Source organism: Centruroides sculpturatus, unplaced genomic scaffold (assembly GCF_000671375.1).
Source record: "Centruroides sculpturatus isolate CEXI.00-Female unplaced genomic scaffold, Cexi_2.0 scaffold217, whole genome shotgun sequence".
NCBI classification, from domain to species: Eukaryota; Metazoa; Arthropoda; class Arachnida; order Scorpiones; family Buthidae; genus Centruroides; species Centruroides sculpturatus.
Window position 1 is genome coordinate 119,392 of NW_019384750.1, and position 12,057 is coordinate 131,448.

Consider the following 12,057-nt stretch of genomic DNA (forward strand, 5'->3'; position numbering starts at 1 on the left):
CAACAGTTGTGATTCTGCATACGAGGGCTGTTCGAAAAGTTCGCGGCCTTGCCTATATGCGGCGCTGCGATCAATTTAATTTTTGGCGGAAATAATTCAGCCATCCATGCTAAAGATACGATACCAATTTCCGCTTGATTTGTCGTAAAGTTTTGCCACGACAGCTTAGCAGATTGTCAATGTGCACATGCTTTGTCAAAAATGGAGAAGACGGAGACTCGTGCGGTCATAAAATACCTGACGAAAAAAGGGTTGACCGCATCTCAAATCAAAGCTGACATGGATGAAGTTTTGGGAGAGTCTGCTCCTTCGTAAACCACNGATGCATAACAAATAGAAACCACAACTGCTGTAAATAATTGGGCTATAATTTGGAAATAAAAATTAAGAATTACGAATGAATTTGACACTGGAGGGAGGTGTTAGGTGCCATCTTGTATTAAAATTAATAATTATAATATTTAATTAAATAATTTAGATTAAACTGGAAGAAAAGAATCGGCCCAAAGTGGGACTCTAACTCACAACTCTCACTTACTGTGCGGACATGTTGCCAGTTATGCTACCCAGACCGCTTGTCTGATCTCTTCCAGTATATATAAGTTTCAGTATTCAGTATATTCAGATTTCTAAATTACAAGGGCTGTTCGAAAAGTTCGCGACCTTGCCTATATGCGGCGCTGTGATCAGTTTAATTTTTGGCGGGAATAATTCAGCCATCCTTGCTAAAGATACGATACCAATTTCCGCTTGATTTGTTGTAAAGTTTTGCCACGACAGCTTAGCAGATAGTCAATGTACACATGCTTTGTCAAAAACGGAGAAGACGGAGACTCGTGCGGTCATAAAATACCTGACGAAAAAAGGGTTGACTGCATCTCAAATCAAAGCTGACATGGATGAAGTTTTGGGAGAGTCTGCTCCTTCGTAAACCACTGTGAAAAAATGGACAGCCCTTTTTAAATCTGGCAGAGAGAGTGTGAAACATGACCCTCGCAGTGGACGGCCGTCAACTGCTGTCACTGAAAAAAATATTGACAAAGTTTACGATTTGGTGTTAGCAGATCGCCATTTGAAAATGCGTGAGATAGCTGAGACAACAGGCATCTCTGTCGACCGAGTGCACCACATCTAACTGAAAATTTGGGTATGACGAAGGTCTCAGCAAGTTGGGTGCCGCATCTGCTGACCACTGAGCAAAGACGTGTTCACACTTTGATGTCAAAGAAGTGTTTGGACTTCTACAAGAAAAACCCACGGGATTTCTTGCATCGGTTTGTGACTACTGACAAAACGTAGATTTATTACTACACTCCTGAAACAAAAGAACAGTCGAAGCAATGGAAACACCACAGTTCGCCACCACCAAAGAAGGCAAAAACAGTTCCATCAGTGGGGAAAGTGATGGCCTCGGTTTTTTGGGGATGCTAAAGGAATCATCTTTATTGACTACCTGTAAAGGGGAAAGACCATCAATGCTGTCTATTACTGTATACTTTTGGAAAAACTGAAGAAAGAAATTGAAGAGACCACACTTGAAGAAGAAGGTTCTGTTTCACCATGATAATGTCAGAATCACTGAACAAAAAATAAACGAACTTAGAATTCCAATTAGTTCCACATTCACCGTACTCACCTGATTTGGCCCCCAGTGACTTCCACCTTTTTCCAAATTTAAAATAATTCTTGGTTGGAAAGAGATTCCACTCAAATGACAAAGTCATCTCTGAAGTAAACGAGTATTTTGCACACCTTGACAAATCGACCTATTGTAATGGCATAAAAAAGCTAGAACATCGCTGGAATAAGTGCATTGCTAACAAAGGAGACTACATTGAAAAATAAAAAAAGTTTTAACATTATTTTGTTTGTTGTTCTATTTGAGGCCGCAAACTTTTCGAACAGCCCTCGTATAGCTAGATTATATAAATTATTTACAGCAGTTGTGGGTGTCTATTTGATTTAATTAAATAATTGTTTTTAAAATCTTCTCATTGTTCAATATTTAATTGTTTTAAATTGCTTCTAAGATCACCAGCAATTTCTGATCTCAGAGTATTATTCATTTTTAAGAATAATGATTTTATGATTTTAATTTATAGAACATGTTTAAAAACAGACTACAAATATAATCCTTCATCAAACCCTTTAACCGGTATTAAACAAGAGTAAAACTGGTAATCAGACAGCTGGAAAATAAAATAATTCCGAGATTCAGCCACGACATCATATGGTACAAGCGATACATAGATGACATCATTATTTTATGGAGGCACGAACCTAACATTACCCTCTTTGTGAATAGGATGAACGACAATCCGTATGGCCTTACCATAGAACTTGAGCAACATAGTGAATCCGAGGTATATTTTCTTGACTTAAACATTGCATTTGGAAGAGACACCATATACACATCTGTCTACCACAAATCTTGTCACCTCCCAACGTATATCCCAGCGAACTCCTGTGATCTGTTCAGATATAAAATGGCAGCATTTAGAGCATTGGTTAAGAGGGCCTACACCCATTGCTCAACACAGGATACTTTAGTTCAAGAATTGAACTATTTGCATAACATCGCTAGTCAACATAGATTCAACACCATGGACCATAAATTAGCACAACAATTCACCAACGGCCTCCCACCTACTCCTCCACAGAACAGTGTAGAACAAGACCACTGACTTGTTCCAGTCACATACAACCCGTTCCTAACATCCCTGTATCAAAAAATAGCTAAAAAACAAAAAATAGCTAAAAAACATAGACAATTCTGTATTAGCATACAGAAGATCTTACCCGTCTATGTTTAAGCTTCTACGCAATGAAAAAGATAAACCTAACCAGTATAAGCTACCAGGGGTATACGCTATCCCACTCATGGACCATAGATTTGAGAGGAAACTGGTCTACATTGGCGCTACTAAACGGGCTATTGGTGTCAGATGGACTGAACACCGACGGGACATCCTCCACAAAAAGGGATTCTACGTCGTTATTCATAAATGCGTCAGACCCGGAGATTTCGGCAAACTTCAACAACGCCAAACTCCTCATTACCACACCGTTTACGGACCACCTCAAATGGTTGGAACAAATGGAAATTTGCAAAGCTTACAACACTTCTGCACCTATTAACTCGAGGGATGAGATTACCCTGTCCCTAGCATGGCAGGCCCTACTCCAGAAAGAGGATTCACATTAATAAATACGTATAGTAAATAGGGTATTAAAACATCATACTTGCTGAGATGCTATTATTTATTTTCTTTATTTATTTATTTTTTGTTAATGTAAAAATCCATAAAAAACCTTTTTAAGAAAGACGAGCATCACATTTCGGAATACTGGAATGCACGTGATTCACATTGATTTTTGAATTTCGACTTTTGAAATGTGGTTCGGAAGAAGTAATTTTTTCGAATATCTCAGTTTTGAAGAAGTTCTTTCTACTGGTCTTCATTCTAACGAATTTTAAAGAAGAATAGTTGCTTGAGAAAGGACTCAGGGAGGGATCCGAAAACATTTGCATGTAATTTTACTCTTGTTTAATACCGGTTAAAAGGTTTGATGAAGGATTATATTTGTATTTTAATCCGGTATTTGAAGATTCTTTATTTAAAAACAGACTTTCACACAGTGTTTATGTAAGTTTTTATAAATTCATTCTTCTCCTCATATTTAGCTCTAACTTCTTTAATATTGCTAATTATAATTTTGTTAGGTATAAAAATCAAACTTTTTAATAAAATATGGATATTTAATAGTCTTTTCAAAGTATATAAAAATCTAAAAATTTTAAAATATATCATCTACTTTTACAGTAAAATTAGGTTAATTTATTTTAAAATGTAAAAAAATTATAATTTATATAACAATAATGTTTTTCATTATCATATTTAATTGGCAGTTTTCTGATTTGTTTAATTACTTTCATATAACTATTTGGAATAATATCTTCAATGGAGAGATTATCCATTTATTATAAAAAGTTTTTTTAAACTTAAAAATATAGTTGGATCATTGCCAAACTAGAGGACATAGCAAGTCCTCTGTCACTTTCAAACACCTCTACAAACTATTTTCTCTGGCATGTCAATTGCTATATAGAAACTATTAAGTTTGCTATTGAGAATAGACTTTGTGATCATGAAAAGCATTAAAGCAAGGAAATATTAGGAAGTGTTTTATTAGGTTCTGAGAATGACAAAACTTTGCTAATAATTTTTATATTAATGAACATCTTTATAAAGTTTACACATGCACCTTTTGTGTCTTAAAATAATATTTAAATTATTTTCTAGAGAATTTTTTAAAAATCAACTTAAGATTTGTGTTCTTTATTTTTCCAGTATCTTGATAATTTTTATTAACATCATTTCATAATGAACTTTGAATGCTCTATTGCAAGATGCATATTGATCAAAGTTATAACTGTTCATTGTGTTTCTGAGATTGCAAAGCCCTTCTTCTTGTGTAAAATTAATAGGTTCTACATAACTTGCTTGTCTTTGTTGAATACTTCTCTCAATATGTCCTATAAGATTCTCAAGCAATTCTTTTAGTATATCAGTTCTTCCATTCCTTCATATTTTTTTTTTTTATAAGTTTATATATCACTTTCTCTTTTCCATTACTAATCGAGAATGTTCTTCAACATCAATAAAATTACCAACTCTTGCATATTTGCTGACATAATTTCTAATTATATTGTTAAAATTTTACATTTCTTCTATTGAAGACATTTTCATACATTTACTTCTGATTTTAAACTGTATAGTTCCTATTGCAAAACTACCAGAGGAAGTGATGAAATCATTTCTGATGAAGTGATGACAAAACTCACTTCCTATTTATATAAGCTTATAAGTAATGTAAACTGTAAAAATACATAATTAACTAAATTTTTATTGATAAAAATAATTATTAATAAATGAATGATAAAATTTGCTTTAATAATAATAAAATATTTTTTATGACTGATGAAAATAATCAACATTGGTTTAAAGATAGATGTCGCAGACATTTTAGGATATGAGAACATAAAAGTAATAAGAGAATTTGTTCGGGAAAAACATCAAAAAGTGTGTGAAGATTTGAAGAATATGGAAAGTGTCCTCTTACATCCAAGTGTACAATACTTTTATAAATGAACCTGGTTTATATTCTGTTGTAATGATGTCAAAGATTTTTCTTGCAGAAAAGTTTTAAGTTTGGGTGTATGAATATGAACTTAAAAATCAGCTTGTTATAAAAGTTAATGTAATTATCCAAAAGCAGAATGAAATACAAGAATTAAATATTAAAATAGAAACTATCAAGCCTTGTACCAAAAACAGTCTAAAATTTTGCCATAAATTTATTCTATGAAACTATATGATCCTGAAAAATATGATTATGATGTTATTTGATGTCAATAATGAAATATTAAAAGAGAATTAGCTAAAATTAGGGACGGATATTCAAATTCTGAAATATCATTACATATTCCTTATGATCAACTCAATAAATTTATATAATAGAATGAAGAAACAGTGAATAAGATAAATTTTTATGATAACTATTTTGATATTAAAGATGATGAATATACTGAGGAAGAATTAATACAAGGGAGGATCAATAAATAAGATAACAAGTGGATTTCTGAACAGCCTTTGTTAGTAGAAATGTGAAACTACAGTCAGACATACAGAGGTAAGAACACTGTTTCCACATAATCATCAAATTTGTCTAGGCACTTGTTCTGGTGTCCATAAAGGCACAGGTGTTTCATCCCATAGTGTTGCAGTGGAGAAAGTGACATCATTCTTACCTCAGGAGTACAGTACTATACTTTAGTAACTGTAATGTTTTAGATTTAAGGTATACAGTAGGTCATCTTTTCTGTATTGTAGAGACCTTGTTACATTATTTATTGATCCTTCCTTGTAGATAAAATTAGTGAATTAAACCAAACCAAACCAAACTTGTCAACCCAATGGTGGCAATATTTTTAAATTTTGCAGAACAACCTCTGCATCTGGCAGTTGATTTCTACCCCCTAGTATATAACAAGCCTAAAAGAAGTTTAAAAAATACAAAAGACAATAAAAACACATTCAAATCTATAACATAACACACAAAAAATATAAATGACAGAAAAAAAAAAAATATATATATATATATATACATATATAAAATAAAATAGTAATCATAATAATAATATAATAATAATTANATGAGCTGGTTATGCAACAGAACACGTGGTCTTCAGACCACAACGTATTAAATTGACACAATTGTCTGAAATTAAACATATGAGTTAGAAAAAACATGATTCACTGACTTACATTCAAAAAACCTTTCTAGTATAGATTAGGCACAGGGTATTGAATTTTTTTTATGTCAATAGGAACAAAACGAATAAACAAATCTCTGATGATATAAAACTCATTTACATGTGTTTATAAAATCGACACTTTAATTGCGAAATATGCGCAATGCTGGATTATGTAAAAATGAAATATAAATTCCGCCCAATCCTGCATTAAAAAGAAATGATGTAAACAATATATTGTGTTTGAATAAAAGTATTAAAATATTTCTCTAAGAATAATTTAAATTTAGATTAATTTTATAATTTTTTAAACTTTCCCTTGAACATTAACTTTTTTTACTACTGCCTGGCAGAATTTTCTGTCTGACTCTTAAGGTGTCTGTCTCACCCGGCAGAAAATTCTGCCGGGCGAGACCAAATGTTATGAATTCAATTTTTATTGAGAACTATACATCTTAGGCTGTGTACACATTAGGCATTTTGAAACACATGCTTTGGTAATGCGTGTTTTAAAGACCAAGAGTTCTGCATAGGTATACATACTCAAACGCACGCTTCTGGCCAAGCGTGCGTCAAACGCATGTTGCTAGATTTTGGTTAGAACGCGCGTTTCGCGGGCATCAGCCACGCACTTTGAGATGCATGTGCTGCCATGTTGTTGTACATTCGATCACGCGCTTTCGGGTAGAGTGGACGTACATTGGCCGAAGTGGAGAACGATCATTTTGATACTGATGTATTTATTGATGAAATCTAAAAGAGACCAGCCATCGTCAAATGATTTTATAGATATTCTAAAAGAATTAAAAAACTTTGGTTTATATTGTCTTAGTTTTGGATACAACGTCACAAACATTCCATGCATCAGTCTATCTCGTAATATTGGGTGCACCCAAAATTCTCTTTGCCTCTGCCATCGTCTTTTATAGCGACGATAGAGGAGCCATACACAAGCAATTACTTTCACACCCATTTCCAAACTGAGCCAGTGCGCACGCTCCACTAAATGATTGTCGAACGCCGAGCTAACGCACAGTGTGTATGCTGTTAATGTGCATTTAATGCAATGCAAAACGCCTAATGTGTACACAGCCTTAAACATAAGCAGTATTTGCAATTGTTTTCTTCTGTTTTTATTTTACATAGTTATTTTTGATTTGGCTTCTATTTTTAAATAAATTTGTCATTTTCAATTTTTTAAATAAACATACTGATTAGATAAAGTGTCATGTTTAATATTGAGGTAAATGTTCCTTTTTCTGTCTGTTTCTTTAATTTTTTTGCTAGTTTTTGTGATATCACAAATTTATTTAGTTCACTTCATATTTCCATTATACTTTTTGTAATTTCTGATAAATTTTTTTCTGTAAATGCAATATATTGAAGTCAGTTCTTTTATTTTATATTAAAATAATTGAAAAAGATTGTTGTACTTCAAATTACTGTTTTTCATATGATTATAAAGAGCAGGATTATTAGCAAAATCAGCTGGAGGTTATGCAGAGTGATATTACATTTGAGTGATTTAGCTACAAATATAAAAATATGAAAACCTGTTTTTTTCCTTATAAAAAAAAGCTTATTTTTCTGTTACCAGTCATTTAAATTAGTGTAATTGTTGTATTGTACTTGGAAAATGTCTCTAATACTAAACAATTTGTTTTGTCAGATTAGATTAGATTAAATTAAATATTTTTAAAATTTAATTAGAGCAAATAAATTTGATTATAAATGTAAATTTTTTTTAATGTTTTGTACTAATTTATGTCCCATTTATGTGTTGTTTATCGCTCTGTGTAATTTTAATATTTTTATTCAATTTTTTAAATTTAATTGCAAAATATAAAAAAAAATAATTTTGTAAACAAATCTTAGTTCAAGCCACATGTTTGTGGTCACATGACCACAGAAATACCTACAATGGGTAATGTGATGCCATTCAATTTCTGTGGCATTCTTGACATAGAAGCCATCTAAGAAATCAAACTGATTTAAAATATTAAATGTTTTTCGTTATTTAAAAGAATTATTTCAGTAAATAAATTTGAAGAATCTGGTTTGATAAAGTTAAATGATCGAACGATTTAATGGTTATGATTTGGTAAAAATTACTCACTGAGTCTTAGGATGGCTAATTTAACGTTGGAGACAAGAAAATCATAAGATCTTCGTCTCAGTCAGGACTTGACACCAGATAGGGATGGAATTCGTGCCCTATCACACGTTTAACATATTATTAAAAGGAGAGCTTAAAATTTAGCAAGTGGGGAAGATGCAGATAAGTGATAGGATGTCCATTAGGCATTAAGTCAACGACACTTAACAAGGAACAACAAAATTTAATAATATAAAGACGGAAAAGAGTTTACAAATAAAATATCTAAATATCCAATCTAACCTATAGAGAGTTTACAATATACTGACCCATAATATGAGAGATACAAGAGAGAGAGAGTTTACAAAACTGATTATAATACCTCCTTAATAATCTCTTGTCTTGTAACACTTGAGTCGAATCGTTGACTACAGAGTGCTGGTACAAGTTACAGTATATGCAGGGAAGACTGAGGGAACCTGGCACAAAATTATAATATAGAGAGATACTATATGATATGCTGTATATTGTGCACGGAGTTTGGCGCATATCCCCTATTTATACCTCAACTCTCCTCCAATGGAGATTAAGATTTTTAGACCATCTGACGGGATGTCATGATGAGTCTTTTGGTTATTCAGCTACTTAGTCATGGGAGATAAAGATCTCTCTCCTGTGTTGAAAGCTAGTTCCTGAAACATTTGTTCTTTGTTCTCCTTGCTGATTTTTAACTTTTATAAAAATATCTAAATATTACTTTAAAGTTTAAAATATAAATATGCCTTCAGAATTTCACAAATTCATTGTTTAGAAATTTACCATAAATTAAATTTAAATATATTAAAGTAATGAAATTGATGAATTTTATAATTACAATATGATCATGATAAAAAAAATATAGATAATACTTTCTAATTATTATTGTGTAATATTTTAATAAGTTAATATTTTATATATTACAAAAAAAACTTATTTGTGTATGTAAAAGATAGTTACTATTGTGTTCTCCAGATGGCACCAATGTAAAAGTAATACATAGATTACATTTTCACTTCTTTTAAATTAAAAAAATTCAACATAATTCAAAATTTGTGAAAATATGCAATTACTAGCTGTTACCCACGACTTCACCCATGGAGGTTTTGCAAGCAAACCCCATTTATATTCAGTATTTCAACAATCATAGTAATTGTTATATAACACCTACCGCCGAGAATGATGAGAATTGCTGAGAATCAAACAAACTATTTTCAATTTGATCAATTTTCTGGAACATTTACAATCGTTCTATAATCGAATCAATATGCAATAACAAATTCAAATTTAAAATGGTCCGAACATTTTTAAAATCGAAATAGATAAAAATATTTATAACAATGTCTGAAATGTTATTAATTTAATACACTTAAGTACTTAATGAAGATTAAATGTAACAAAAAATCGCATGTAAAATAGTACAGTAGAAGCTGTTCTTCCGGTTAAGACTTAATGCTTTCCCTCACCTCCCCGCAGGGGAATTTCTAAAAATCCCTACTTCGTGTGCATTCTCATGGCATACCCTACTACAACACAGATAAAAACAAAAAATCGCATCTAAAATAGTATAGTAGAAGCCGTTTTTCTGGTTAAGTCTTAATGCTCTCCCTCACCCCCACGGGGAAATTTTGAAAAATTCCTTCTTAGTGTGCATTGCCGTGGCATACCCTACTAAAATGCAGATAAAAACAAAAAACCGCATCTAAAATAGTACAGTAAAAGCCGTTTTTCCGGTTAAGCCTTAATCCTCTCCCTCTCCCCCTCGCGGGGGAATTTCGAAACATCCCTTCTTAGTGTGCGTTTCCATGACATACCCTAACTGTCTACCAAATTTCACCTCTCTAGGTTAAGCGGTTTGCTCTGGGCGATGATGAGTCAGTGAGTGAGTCAGTCAGTCAGGACAAGCAATCTATACTAATATTATAAAGAGGTAATGTTTGTATGTATGTTAGTTTGTATGCAGCAGGTAATCTCCGAAACTACTCATCCGATTTCAAAAATTCTTTCACCAATATTTAGAATGGAACTTCAGGGTGGACATAGGCCGTATATTATTCCGTTAAACATGGGAGATAGACAATTCTTTACGGTAAGCCTTCCCCGTAAGGCTTACCGTAAAGAACTCTGCTTCTATTTATACTATTTTAGATGCGGTTTTTTGCGTTTTTGATTGTGTTTTAATAGAGTACATCAACAGAATGTATACTAAGAAGGGATTTTTTGATATTCCCCCGCGGGGGAGAGGGACAGGCTTAAGGCTTACTGTGAAAAACTTGGCTTCTATTATACTATTTTAGATGCGGGTTTTTGCATTTTTGATTGCGTTTTAATAGAGTATGTCAACAGAATGTATACTAAGAAGGGATTTTTCGATATTCCCCGCGGGGGAGAGGGACAGGCTTAAGGCTTACTGTGAAAAACTTGGCTTCTATTATACTATTTTAGATGCGGGTTTTTGCGTTTTAATAGGGTACGTCAACAGAATGTACACTAAGAAGGGATTTTTCTATATTCCCCCCGCGGGGGAAGTGTTATACATTTAGGCCTATAATAGATACATTTAGGCCTATAATAGATACATTTTGAGCCACAACAAGGCGTGGCGGGATCTGCNATTTCATTAAGAATTATCTATTTTTGTAAATTATTTCAAAGTATTTTAAGAAAAACTCGCTCATATTATATGATTAATATTAATATAGGTATATTTATTACATTAAATTCGTTATTAAGCTCCTATTAAATCACTTAGTCCATAACATAATAGACTAATGAACATCAGCTCTATACTTAAAAACTACAGAATATTGTCTGATAATTCAGTAAAATTATCAAACTGAAAAAAGAACAAAATCTGTTACATTATTTTTTAAATAAAGTATATTTCGAAATATCCTAAAGTAGAGTTTTTTATGAACTAGATAGCATTAAGTTCTGTTACATATAGCTGAAAAGTAGATAAATTGACAACCACAGATTACTCTTATGCACTGAATGATTCTATTTTCTATTTTAATTATGCAATAATTGTATTTTTAGATTTTTAAATATCGCAAGTGCAAAGGCTCTTGAAAAACCGTCATTAATACTGCTACTTTGTTAAATATAGCCTATAGGCCTATATTAATACTACTTAACTGATATGTTTTATTTTGTCCCTATTTAAGTTTTTAATTTGCACTAATTCCTTTATGAATTATCTATACTAATATAATAAAGAGGTAATGTTTGTATGTTAGTTTGGATGTAGCGGGTAATCTCCAAAACTACTCATCCAATTTCAAAAATTTTTTCACCAATATTTACAATGGAACTTCAGGATGGACATAGGCTGTATATTATTCCGTTAAACATGGGGGATGGACAGTTCTTTACGATAAGCCTTCCCCGTAAGGCTTACCGTAAAGAACTCTGCTTCTATTTAGGAGAGACCGGGGCAACTTCGGCATGCGGGGCAAGTTTGTCAAGCGCTTTTTTTAAAAAACAAATTAAAAGGAGACTTTGGTTATAGGTTAGGCAGTTGAGTTTTATTGGTGGCTTGTTGAGTGTAGTGTTTTTATTGTTCTCCAACAAGCGTAGTTGAATTATCAAGCAAATTTTCATTTTCGTT

The 12,057-nt window shown here is 32.3% G+C and overlaps 1 protein-coding gene across 1 annotated transcript in view; it reads right to left on the bottom strand.

Annotated features, from left to right (window-relative positions):
• Positions 1 to 12,057, bottom strand: part of LOC111628562 (pregnancy zone protein-like) — a 34,753-nt gene that overhangs the window by 1,221 nt on the left and 21,475 nt on the right. The window lies entirely within an intron of this gene.